Here is a 13,245-nt window from a genome sequence, read left to right as displayed (position 1 = left end):
ATAATGGAAGAGGTATAAGTGGTAAGGATGTAAACGGATCGGATATGGTTCGGATAGTGCTATATCTATACCGCATCCGATTAACTTTCGGACGGATTCAGTTAGTGCTAAACGGATACGGACACGGATACGAATCAGATATTTTATCCGTTTACATGTAAATATAGCTTTTCAGATAGTTATAGCCTCTCTGTATCCGCATCCATTTAGCTTTCGAACGGATTCGGACAGTGCTAAACAGATATGGACACGGATACGGAAACGGATTTCGGCTATTCATTTACACCCCTAATAAGTGGTCTATAATCCATACGATTGAAATAGACTATTAGAAAGAAAGAAATAAAAATACTATGCTCTTAAAATTTGACAAGAAAGCTATCATATTATCATAGACGAGTTTATCCATTCAACTGTCAAATTGATGAAATCAGCCCTATATGTTCTAAAAACAACTGCTTAGTATCTTGTGATATGGCATTGTGAATCAAAAAATTTTTTTCCAGAAGGGTTTTGCTATTTATATGGTGAAATAGGGATTGATATGGATTCTCTTTTAAACTCTGGGCATAAATTAATTATTTAAGACTTATTAAGGGTGTCAAAATGGAACTAGAACCGACTCTTTACGATGTAATTGAACCAGATCATAGAGAAATTACTTGATTCTGATTTACTAGGTTCTCTTCCCAGTTCGGTTTAGAATCATAAAATTAATGATTCTAAAGCGAATGGGAACCGATTTATGCAAAACAAATAGAAGCAGTTTAACTAACCTTCCTCCCACATATATCCATTGCACATCTATGCCATTTAAAGATCGTCTCTAGAAACAAGGGTAAGGTTGCGTACATTTGACCCTCCTCGAACCCTGCTAAACACGGGAGCCTTGTGCATTGGGTATAACTTTTTTTTTTTTTTACCGTATCCTTTTGTTGACGCAAACCATGAATTATTTCATTGAATGCTATAGTTCTCTCAACCAATTTTTTATTTTTTTGGTAAACTCAACCATTTTCTTTTGACACAATGATTTTGATTGATGAAGGTTCAATTTGGCCAATCAATAATTTTGAATAAATTAACTCAAATTTCTACACTGCCTTATGTTCAAGCAAAGTTGGTTCTATGTTTTTTAAGGGATTGTATCTCTAAGGTGGCTTTTTATGATGTTAGAATGTACAATTAGAGAATCCGCAATATCTATTGAAATGGTAAGTTTTAGTATTCTAAATTTATCTATTCATGCTCTCAAATTAAATGTAAAAGGAATTAATTAAAGGGTACAGATACACCATATTTTATCCACCCAGTCCTAGGGTGACACCTGAAAGCTTGAAGCCCAAGAAACACGTTCCGTCCAAGATTAGCATATCACGTGCAGGGCGGTTAAACGGCTACAGCCACGTCAGCAGAGACGGTTAAGGAGACCCCCGAAGGCGTTGGGAATGGTAACCATAATCCATGTATGGAAAGATTCCTTATTACTGGAAAGTAGGGGAAGGTCATTCCTCCACGGAGTATCCTAAACCGAGAATACCTCAATCTCTTGACGAGAACGGAAACCTATTGGGAAGATCTTTGTAAAGGGAATTGGGATAAAATTTGTATAAATAGAGGCCATTGAGCCCAGATTAGGGAGATCAATCAATTAAGCAATCAAAATAGTTTCAAGAGATATCTTTGTTTCCATTATTAGTTTCAATGTTGCAGAGAGGGAAACCTCATAGTTAATTAGCATCTTTCTTTGTGCAACATTTTTGGCGCCGTCTGTGGTAATGAAGAGCGAGAAACCTGCGAAGATCCCATGATGACCAACACTTGCAACCAGTCAAAGATCTCGAAGGCTGCTGTCGCTACTGCCGCGGCTGCCGCTTGAGCCACTGCACAAGAAGGGGCACCTGAGGGACCCTCTGGTCCTCACGCCGGACGGGATGATGTAATCATAGAAGAGGACGATTCCCAGAAGGAAGATTCCCAACCAAGACTCTATGGAGATCCAATGCGGTATATAACGGTGGAACAGTTCGAAGCAATGTAGACTCGGTGACATGACCAGATGAACCAGATGATGGAAATGCAGCATAACATCCTACAGGGAATTCCACCGCAACCTCCGCACCCATCCCAGGGGAAGGAGAGAACCCATTCCCGAGAACATAGTGAAAATCGTAGAGATGCAAACAATGTTTGGGGAAAGGGTAAAGAAGCTCTGGGAGATAACAGGAGACAAGAATCTCAGATGACCAAGGTAGAACAGGCCCTGAATGACAAGGTGATGGAGTTGCAGGAGCAAATCCAAGAAGTTCTGAAGGGAAAGAATCATGCTCCAAGCCACGACTTCCAATTCTCCACCGATCTCGCCTTCACAGACGAGATCAGGGCGGAGCGCCTGCCTAAGGGTTTCAAGATGCTAACCATTGAGTAGTATGGAGGCACGACGGATCCGGAGGACCATCTTGAAAGTTTCAAATCTTTGATGTTCTTTCAAGGAGTATCAGATGCTATTATGTGCCGGGCATTCCCCTCTACCTTGAAGGGTTCGGCAAGACAGTGATTCACGCGCCTGAAGCCACAATCACTCTCTAGCTTCGTGGAGCTCGAATGGGCCTTTCTTGCCAACTTCATGAGTAGTAGAGTCCATAAGAAGACAATGACCAATCTTTTGACCATCAAGCAAAGCTCTGATGAAATGATCAGAAACTTTCTCACCAGATTCAACAGTGAGGCTCTAGAGGTCCAAAATTTGGATCCAATTGTGAAGTTCCAAGGCCTGCGCAATGGCATCAAGGATGATGAATTGAAGAAGTCCTTAATCATGGACGAGCCAGCTGATATGTATGAACTCTTCTTGCATTGCAAAAAACATATCAATCTTGCAGAAGTTCTTGCAACCGAGCAAGAGAAAGAGACAAAGCCCGAGAAGAAAGATTCCCAATCTGAGGGAAATGGCCAGGAAGATGGTAAAGACTAGAAAGACGGGAAGAGGAGGAGAGATGATTGGGCATGGGTTCCTAGAAGCGATTCGAAGCTGGAGCCCTCATACACTGCCCTCATGCACAATTGGGTATACATCCTTAATGAGATTAAGGACCAGGTAACCTTGTGCTGGCTAGCAAAGATGATAAAGCCTGCACATGAGCGCAATAAGAATAAATACTGTAGATTCCACCAAGATCATGGCCATGACACGGAGGATTGCAGACAACTGAAGGATGAAATAGAAGCCCTCATCTAGAGGGGCCGCCTGAGCAGATTTGTGAAAAAGGAGGGCGGCGACAGAAGACAGGGGAACCGAACCCGAGAACCTGAGGAGAGAGCAAAATCCCCTGCTCAGTTGGGCAACAATGAAGACAGGGCAGATCCAGCAGGGCGTAGGCGCCATACCAAGAATGTACCCCTCAGAGAGATAGTTACAATCTTTGGAGGCCCAGGTTTAGGGGGAGAGTCCTCAAATTCCAGAATACATCATGCTCAGTGCGTGTTCCAAGCTGAAATGCCAGACAAAAAAAGAAGAACCGAGCAGAAAATAACCTTTTTTAGATGAAGATCTCTCTAATATACAATCGCCCCATGATGACGCCTTGGTGATCAAGATGACCATCGCCAAATGCTCGGTAGCCAGGATACTCGTTGATAACGGAAGCTCGGTGGATGTACTTTATTATGATGCATTTGAGAAAATACAACTGAAACCCGAGATGCTGAAATGGGTGGATTCTCCACTCTACGGATTCAATGGATCCCCTATGCATGTAGAAGGCTCTATTGAGCTATTGGTGACTGTGGGGACTGAGCCTTTGTTGTCCACAATGATGATGAACTTTCTGGTGGTGAAGGTTAATTCCACCTTTAATGGAATACTCGGCCGACCAGGCCTCAATGCCCTGCATGCCGTAGTCTCCACTCCCCACCTCATAATGAAATTCCCCATTGAGGGAGGAGTAGGAGAATGCCGTGGAAGCCAAATAACCTCAAGAAAATGCTATGAGGGCTATTGGAGAGGAAAAGGGAAGGAGCCACAAATGCTCTAAGTTACACTTGAAGATGCTCATGATGATACCGAGCAAGAAAGATCAGAGCCAGCTGAGGACCTAATTTCGATGGAGATTGTTGAAGGGGATGATCGTCACATCATGCAAGTAGGCGCAGGCCTGACGGGAGAGTGAAAGAAGAGCATGGTGGAGTTCTTGAGGGTCAATGCAGATGTCTTCGCATGGTCAGCCACTGATATACCCAAGATTGACCAAGAATTAGCCGAGCACAGGCTGAACGTCCATCCAGCGTCGCAGCCAGTCTTCCAGAAGAAGAGGACCTTTGCACCTGAATGCCAGGGAAAAGTGGTAGAGGAAGTTGTCAAGCTGTTGTAGGCAGGATTCATTAAGGAGGCCATTTATCCTGAGTGGCTCTCTAATGTAGTTATGGTGCCTAAGCCTAATGGCAAGTGGGGTATATGTATTGATTTTACTAATTTGAATAAAGCATACCCTAAAGACTGCTACCCTTTGCCTCGTATTGATTTATTGATAGATGCCACAACAGGCCATGAATTACTAAGTTTCATGGATGCCTATTTCGGGTATAAAGAAATCAAAATATATGAACCAGACATACTAAAAACCTCCTTCATAGCGGGCAGAGACACATTCTGCTACAAAGTAATGCCTTTTGGGCTAAAGAGCGCAAGCGCCACCTATCAGCGGTTGGTGAACAAGATTTTTCAAAAGCAGATAGGGCGCAACATAGAAGTCAATGTGGACGACATGCTCGTGAAAAGTCTGAAGGTATCTAACCACATAATCGATCTCGAAAAAACATTCTAAGTTTTAAGAAAGAGCAAAATGAAGCTCAATCCTGTCAAATGTGCGTTCGGGGTATCTTCCGATAAATTCCTTAGCTTCATGGTATCATAAAGAGTGATAGAAGCAAATCTGGCCAAGATCAAGGCCATCTTAGATATGGTGCCACCTGGACGAATCAAGGAAGTGCAAGAGCTAATAGGAAGAGTAGCTGCGCTAGGAAGATTCATTTCTACTTCTGGTGATCGGTGTCTTTCATTCTTCAAAGCACTGAAAAACTGAGCAGTTGAGAGGCAGACTAAAGGGGTAAAGCTAACGTTTGAATGGACGGAAAAATGTCAAGAGGCGTTCACGGATTTGAAGAAATACTTGGCAGCCATCATTATTAACAAAACCCAACCCTGGGGATGTGCTCCAGCTCTACCTAATTGTCACCACGGTAGCTGTAAGTACAGTATTCATAAAAAATGATGGACGAGTACAAAAACCAATATACTATGTCAGCAAGGTGTTCCTTGATGTAGAAACAAGATATAGTAACATAGAAAAGCATACTTATGAGCTGATAATGGTTGCACAGAAGTTAAGGCCCTACTTTCAAGCTTACTCGATAGTGGTGGTGACGAATCAACTGCTGAAGAAGATTTTATCAAAACTCGATCACTTGGGGCATCTAGTGGCGTGGTCAGTCGAGCTTAGAGAATTCGATGTGCAGTACAAACCGTGCACTGCTACAAAAGCGCAAGCATTAGCAAATTTCATCGTCGAATGCACCCTACCAGATGATGAGATAGCAGCAGATTCTGATCATGCAGAACAACTGGACCCCTGGACGTTATATGTAGACAAATCCTCCAGTAGCATAAGATGCGGGGCTGGACTGATCTTGACAAGCCAGGGGGATTTGTGGTATAGTATGCATTAAAATTCGAATTCCAAAGTATAAATAATGGAGCTGAATATGAGGCATTGATATTATCGTGCACAGTGATTCACAGTTGATGGTCAACCAAGTATAGGGGGAATATGAAGCCAAAGAGCAACGCATGGCACAATTTTTAAAGAAGGTATGTGAATTGATAGTCGAATTTGATTACTTTCAAATATTACAAGTGCCCCATGCACAGAACACATTTGCAGATGCACTATCCAGGTTGGCCACGTTAGATTTTTAAGAGTTGGGTCAAACAGTGTATATAGACATTCTCGGAATACCGAGCATTGAAGAAACCAAGAATGTATTGCCCATTGAAAATAAACCATGCTGGATGGACCCACTCATCGCATATCTCCAAGGGGGCATACTCCCGACCAACAAAAAGGAACCCAAGACGATAAGGATAAGAGCAGCACGGTTCATTATGATCGGTGGAGTGCTATACAAAAAGGCATATGCCATGCCATATTTGAAGTGTCTCAGGCCATCAGGGGCTGAGTACGTCCTCAGAGAGATTCATACAGGCATTTGCGTACAACACTTGGGGGGCATAGCATTAGCTCACAAAGTTATCAGACAAGGGTATTTTTTACCATACCTACGTAAAGATGCAATGAGTTTTGTACGCAAGTGCGTTAAGTGACAAACCTTCGCACCAATCACCCACCAACCAGCAACCGAATTCACTATAATCTCAAGCCTATTACCTTTTGTACAATGGGGGATGGATATTCTGGGACCCTTCCCAAAGGTAATAGGAGGAAAACAGTTCATGGTGGTAGTAGTGGATTACTTCACTAAGTGGGTGGAAGCAGAACCATTAGCAATAATATCTGCAGCCAACATGTGGAAGTTTTTTCTGCACTCTGTCATCCACAAATATGGAATCCCGAGAAACCTTATCACAGAATATGGGAAGCAATTTGCATAAAAATTTAAAGAATTCAACGATCGGTATAAGATTCTGCTGCACAAGACTTTAGTGGCACATCCACAGTCCAATGGCCTAGCTGAAGCCATGAATAAAATCTTGTTGGATGGAATAAAAAAGAAGCTGGAGAAACCCAAGGGGTTGTAGGTGGAAAAACTACTGAACCTCTTGTGGGCCTATCGGACAACCACAAGACTTGCAACAGGTGAAACCCCATTTATGTTGACGTATGGAACAGAAGCGGTAATCCCTATGGAGATCGGAGAAATGTCACTGAGAGTACAACTCTATAACCCAGAAACCAATGGTGAAGAATTAAGAACAAATTTGGACCTGTTAGAAGAAGTCAAAGAGACAGCACAGATGAAGAATGTTGCGCATCAACAGCGAGTAGCATGCCACTATAATGCCAAAGTGAAACCAAGAATATTTAATCAAGGAGACCTTGCGCTCTGCAAAGTAGAAGCTTCTGATCCAAGAGCCATAGGAAAACTAGCACCAAATTGGGAAGGAACATACAGAATCTCCAAACAAGTGGCTTTAGGAGCTTATCATTTGGAGACTTTGGAGGGGGTACCCATACCACAATCATGGAATTCAAAAAACTTGAGAAAATTCTATCAATAGAGGTCAGTCCTCATGTATTTTAAATTCATTTGTGGTTATTCTCAATGTTCTGGTTTTTAACATTTAATAAAGGTAGTTTCCATTGAACCATTTTAATATGCAAGTCGTCAATTAATTGTCTACTGACCATAATGGCGATTTGCACCATAGTGGTGAGTTACACCACAAGAAAAATAATGGTCTACTGACCATAATGGTGATTTACACCATAGTGGTGAGTTGCACCACAAGAAAAATAATGGTCTACCAATCATAGTGGTGAGTTGCACCATAGTGATGAGTTGCACCACAAGGAAAATAATGGTCTACTGACCATAATGGTGATTTGCACCATAGTGGTGAGTTGCACCACAAGAAAAATAATGGTCTACTGACCATAATGGTGATTTTCACCATAGGGGTGAGTTGCACCACAAGAAAAATAATGGATCTATCGACCATAATGGTGATTTGCACCATAGTGATGAGTTGCACTATAAGGAAAATAATGGTCTACTGACCATAATGGTGATTTGTACCATAGTGGTGAGTTGCACAACAAGGAAAATAATAGTCTATCGACCATAATGGTGATTTACACTATAGTGGTGAGTTGAACCACAATTAAAGTAATGGTACAACAATCAGAAGGGGGATGAATGTCGTTGACAGCAAGAGACGAACAAAAAAAAAAAAGAAAATCATCTACAAATGGATGAAGGGGTGAAAATCTTATTATTAAATGTACAAAGGTCTACATTGCCAAAATATATAAGAAAATGGTTACAAATACATAAGTCTCGGACGCCGAGGATTGGGAGGCAATAGACCTGGAAGGTTCTCAAGAGGAGGAAAGAAGGGCAAAGAAATGGAAGAAGGCCCCAACTTGACATCTTCTATGGGGATTTTGGAGTTGAAACCCAGATCTATATTCCCTCACTTAAAGTAGGGGGCAGCCTTCTTCACCTTGTTGTACAGTTGTTGAGCACCTTTCAAGGCCTTCTCTTTACAGAAGCGTTGGAACACTACCGACTTCAGGAGATGGCCAATAGTCAGGTTTGCCGCAGAGTACCTCTAAACCCAAAGATAGTCAGCAACATTGTCAACTATATCCCTGGCAAAGTCAAGTCTCTGCAACAGATCATTCTCCCACCTTTCAAGTGACTTGTAGTAGTCCAGCTCCTCTTCAAGGCGCATTTTGAATATCTTCAACACAGCATTTGAGGATTTATATACCCTTAGCCGAGCATGAAGTTCTTCTTCTCGACTCGCCCCATCGGATTGCACACTAGGCATGGTAAGATAACCCTATATGCATAATTTAATGGTCATGTTCGGATTTTACAAGTACAAAAATGGACAGGAAATAAGCATCAGATGCAGGCCAAAAAAACTTTTCATTAAAGTAAACTATGGAGTACAAGGGCAAGACAATAGCCCAACAAAAAAAAAAGGAGCAAACAAGATAAGGGATGAAGCTAAACTAAAGCTGGGGTATTTGTGCCCGAATCCTGAGCATTAGAAGTGGACTTCTCAGTATCTTTAATTGGGGTGAAGGAAGACTCCTTCAACTTGGCAAGGCCCTCCTCAGCTCCTTCTGCTAAAATTTTGGCATGCTCACTTTCCTGTGCCATAACCTGTCATGTTCAGGGCCAAAAGTCTTCCCACTAGCAACAGATGGCTCCTCCATGGTTCCCAAGGACATTGCAGTGTCGGAGGAAGGGCGTGGTACCGGAATCCTCACCTCTCCCTTGGAAGGTAATGGAACGAAGGAGCCATCCTACAGCTTGGAGAGCATACTCTCCACCTCCTTCATACACTTAAAATTGAAGGTCGGATCTCTTTCCTCCACTTTGCCTCCAGAAGGCATATACACATTGCAAGAAAACCTTGGAGGAAGTCTTCAGATGCTCCCGTTTATTCTCCTCTGAGGCAATATAGGCAGCCACAACTTATTTCCAGACTTCCTTTACTGAAGCCTCAGCCTTCTCCATCCTGGTTTTTAAGCTGGCAATCTCTGCTTTCTGGCTCTCCACCAGATTGCCTCTCTTTTTTGACTCGTCCTCAACCTTCTTTTGGAACTGAGCAGAATCATTGGCACGCTTATTGGTTGCCTACCGAGCCTGCTCAGCAGCCACCCAAACAACAACGACAGCTTCCTTTGCCGCCTCCAGCTCCATGACCCCCTTCCGGAGTGCGTAGATTTGCTGATCATGATCTTCGCAAACCTATTGTAGCTCCTTGTACTCCAGGTCCTGCTTACCATACATGGAAGCATATTCCCTCTTCCGTTGGATGACCTCAAAGACATAAGCTAACGCCTGAGAATTTAAATATGTCAGAGAAATAATGAAGACACTTGAAAAAAAAAGAGGAGAAAAAAGGAAACAGGAAAGGAAATTACCTCATAAGCCCAGGTATAGGCGTTTCTCTCCAAAGTATCATCATCCAACCCGGAGGGAGCCTTCCGATTAGCGGGAGGAATGCAATTCAATGCCATTTGCTCGATGGCAGTGGCATCATCCAAAACCTTTTGGTCGACCCGCACCGACCATTTGGAAATGAACGTGTCTGGAGACAATTTTTCCTTGCCTTTGGACTCCTTTGACTTATCCTCTAGCAATTTGGAGCTCGGTAGCATCGTAATTGGACCGCTTTTAAGGGGTCCAATAGGGACATCATCTCGAGCACCGTATTCAGTAGCTTGGAGGATCCTCACCGAGAGTGCCTTCTCCTTCCTAGGGTCATGTTGGCTCTGGCTCTCAGGGACTTTGGTAGGAGAGCCATCTCTCTTCTTGGACTCCTTCCTGGGGGGATCCCCCCTTGCCTGGTTGGAGCTTACTTTCTCTTCTTCTTTTCCAACAGCTGGGAAAGGGTCACTTCGTCCCCAGTGATTTGGATGTTCTCCTCGGTGATGAAATCCATCATGGAATCCAAATAAAAATCCACTGCATCAAAATAATGAGACAAGGTCAGTATAATGAAAGAGGATACAAACACACTCAAAGTACACTCATAGTCTCACCCTTTTCCAAGCAAGACATGTCTAAGGCATCAATATCATCAAGTTCCATGGGACTTTTAGAATCTATTATCAACTGGAGGGTTTTTAGATCCTCATCATCGAGGAATGGAATCTTGTTCCGAGCAGAAGTATTGGGAGAGCACCACTTACTGGGAAATTTGTATCCCGAACATGAAGCCCAAACGAACCGCTGTTTCCAAGCATGGATGGAGGAAGAAGTTTTACCCATGACCTGGATGTTGGATTCATGCTGGCGGAAATAATACCATCCAGGGTGAGAGCTGAGCGAATTAAGCAGGAAGCACCTGATGAACTATGTAGAGGAAGGATGTCGGCCTAACCGGGTACATCTGAGGACAAAGGAGCCAACGCACCTCCAGGAATTTGGAAGTAATTGGCTGGGGGCTACACCATAATGTCTAAGAAGGCATGAAATGAATTGAGGAATGGGGAACCGAACACCGGCCTCAAAGGCATCAGAAATGAGGTTAACTTCATGGGGATTCTCGGTATTCAACCTATCTTCAGGGCTAGCAGCCCTAAGATCAATGGACTCCAGAATTGAGTAGATTTCTCGAGTCTCCACGACATCAAACACACCTAAAACCGAAGGAATATCATCTACACTCTTCCCTATGTGGGATCGATTTGGGGTTGACGAATGTGATGGACCTTCATGCGAGGGAGGGCGGATGATTTCTTCGAAGGGTTACTGGAAGAGGTGCTGGCAAAAGCACCAAAATGAGTGCGGTGAACCGCAACAGGCACCCTAGAAGGGACCATGGTAGTATCTCTTGTCACTGAACCATGGTATAATTGATCAGATTCCTCAAATAAAGAGGTAGTGTCCCGCATAGTTTTAGAACTGGGGGCATTCTTAGAACTCGGCATTCTTTGGCAAAACAAAGGGAATCAAAGGCAGAAAGGAGAAGAGAAGAACTTATGGCATTCCTTGGCAAAACTGGCGGCATTCTTAGAACTCGGCATTCCTCAAATAAAAGAGGAATGTAGTTGGAGAAAGAGCGCTGAGAAAAAGGCTTCAAGAGATGTAGCGAAAGCAAAGAATCAGAACTCTTGAGCTTCAGAACTTGGAAACGATGAAGAAGAAAGGCCCTAGGAAGCTTGAACCTTATATACCTTGGGGAAAAAGGTTGGACACCTCAGATTAATCCAATGTGCACTATTAGAGACGCTTCGTCGACAAGGTAATGCTGGGAGCTTAAAGGGTTCAAATTCAAACTTTATGATGTCCTTTCAAGTCCCCTCAAAAGACGTGAAATCTGGAAGATATTTTAGACCCACGTGCTAGAGATGGCAAATGACGGCACACTTTTGGAAACCCACGTTTCAACTTCATATTAGGGTATAATCGTCAACAGCCAAGACACATTTCAGAAGTGAAAATTTTTTTCCGAAGCGATGTTCGGCAATACCGAATACCGACAAGGTTAGACAAAAATTGACCATCAACAAAAGTCTACAATGAAGATAACCGATAACCCAGCATGATGATCGGTGCAGTGATACTTGGAAGAAATGTGAAGTCCTCCCTATGCCTTATCCAAGACAAAGGGAGTAGGGGGCAAATGATACACCATATTTTATCCACCTAGTCCTAGGGTGACACCTGGAAGCTTGAAGCCCAAGAAACACGTTCCGTTCAAGATTCGCATATTACGTGCAGGGCGGTTAAACCGGTATAGCCACGTTAGCAGAGACGGTTAAGGATAATACCAAAGGCGTTAAGAATGGTAACCGTAATCCATGTGTGGAAAGATTCCTAATTACTGGAAAGTAGGGGAAGATCACTCCTCCACGGAGTATCCTAAATCGAGAACACCTCAATCTCTTGACGAGAAAGGAAACCTATCAGGAAGATCTTTGTAAAGGGGATTGGGATGAATTTGTGTATATAAAGACCATTGACCCCCAGATTAGGGAGACCAATCAATTGAGAAATCAAAACAGTTTCAATAGAGTTCTTTGTTTTCATTACTAGTTTCAGTGTTGCAGAGAGGGAAACCTCATAGTTAAGTAGCATCTTTCTTTGTGCAACAGGTACAAAGGTAAAACTGAATGTAAACCGGCACTACAAACCACATGTAAACCAAAATTTAACACATTAAAAATCAAAATTACAAACTGTTTTCAAAACTGACACTACAAACTGCATATAAACAAGAGGTGAACCTAATAACCGAATAGAAACCAATAAAATCAGATCAAATGCAAAACAATTCAGATTTTATTTGATTCCTATCCATTTGATTTTAATTTACAATTTATCAAAATATAAGCAGGTATTAGATGGAGCTAGTTGATCTTTTGATCCTAATCAACTAATACACTCTTCTTTTTAAGAAAAGAGATCGTTGTCTAGACCTCTAGAGCCTGCATGTGTGTGATGGCCAATGGAAGCACATGCAAGGATTGACCTGAGTAGTTCCACCTTTTCATGGGGACAATGCGATATTTTCATGTGTTTTTGTATCTAGGCACATGAGCCACGCTGTCCACACAACCACATAGTGTTCTTTCCTCCCCACCCCCACCCCCACCCCGGTCTTTTTTTTTTTAATCAACTAATACAATCAATTTGTTAATAGGACTTGAAACCTTAGGTAGAACAAATCGATTTTTTTTTAATCAACTAATACAATCAATTTGTTCATAGGACTTGAAACCTTAGGTAGAACAAATCGATTGAAATCACCATTGAGCCACATTGTAGAAACAGATCAACATGCACTGGAGAATTCGGGATATATTAATCTAATGGTTTAACTTAAAAAGACCACAAGATTAGCTGTGAAAAGTTGGTGCATTATATCAATACCTCTTTCGGTAAATAAGCTCGGATCGTGTGACTTCTGCATGTGATCTACGTTAAAATCCTTTATCCAACCCAAAATACTTAAATAACGTGACTATGAATAACTAGATTTGA

This window comes from Telopea speciosissima, chromosome 5, assembly GCF_018873765.1.
Source record: "Telopea speciosissima isolate NSW1024214 ecotype Mountain lineage chromosome 5, Tspe_v1, whole genome shotgun sequence".
Taxonomy (NCBI): Eukaryota; Viridiplantae; Streptophyta; class Magnoliopsida; order Proteales; family Proteaceae; genus Telopea; species Telopea speciosissima.
This window is presented reverse-complemented; position numbering follows the sequence as displayed.